The sequence below is a fragment of the Hyalella azteca genome, unplaced genomic scaffold, assembly GCF_000764305.2.
Source record: "Hyalella azteca isolate HAZT.00-mixed unplaced genomic scaffold, Hazt_2.0.2 contig712, whole genome shotgun sequence".
Classification (NCBI taxonomy): Eukaryota; Metazoa; Arthropoda; class Malacostraca; order Amphipoda; family Hyalellidae; genus Hyalella; species Hyalella azteca.
The window spans coordinates 4,877-5,820 of NW_025931049.1; positions in this window are offsets into that span (position 1 = coordinate 4,877).

Consider the following 944-nt stretch of genomic DNA (forward strand, 5'->3'; position numbering starts at 1 on the left):
TCAACCCACTCTTGTAGTTCAGCCCACTCTTGTTGAACCCACTCAACCCACTCTTGTAGTTCTACCCACAAAATAAAACATACCGGTACCTATTAATAATAAGGCTAAAATAATAATAATAATAATACTAATAATAATAATACTTAATAATAATAATAATAATAATACTAATAATAATAATACTTAATAATAATAATAATAATAATAATAATACTAATAATAATAATACTTAATAATAATAATAATAATACTAATAATAATAATACTGATAATAATAATACTTAATAATAATAATAATAATACTAATAATAATAATACTTAATAATAATAATAATAATAATAATGATAATAAGAATTTTGAGACAACAGTCGGTTTTTAGGTGGCCTACGGTCGGCCAGAGCCAATTGGCTCCGGCCAACCGCTGGCAATTTAATCACGATTAAATCTTTAAAATTATTAATTGTATGATATTTTATTAAATAACTGGGTCACAGCTTGGTAATTTGTGATGTTTTTTAGCGCATTTTCTCATTTATGTAAAAATGCGCTATTGTGCTCGTCATGTCCGTCCGTCCGTGACTTCTAACACGATAAAATGCGCGCTCTGTCACTCCCTGCAGTGATTACTGATCTAATTTTTAATTTATACGATTGTTATACAAGATTGATTGAATATATATATAAGATTGTTATACAAGATTGATTGAAGTTGTAAGATTGTTATACAAGATTGATTGAAGTTATAAGATTGTTATACAAGATTGATTGAAGTTATAAGATTGTTATACAAGATTGATTGAAGTTATAAGATTGTTATACAAGATTGATTGAAGTTATAAGATTGTTATACAAGATTGATTGAAGTTATAAGATTGTATACAAGATTGATTGAAGTTATAAGATTGTATACAAGATTGATTGAAGTTATAAGATTGTATACAAG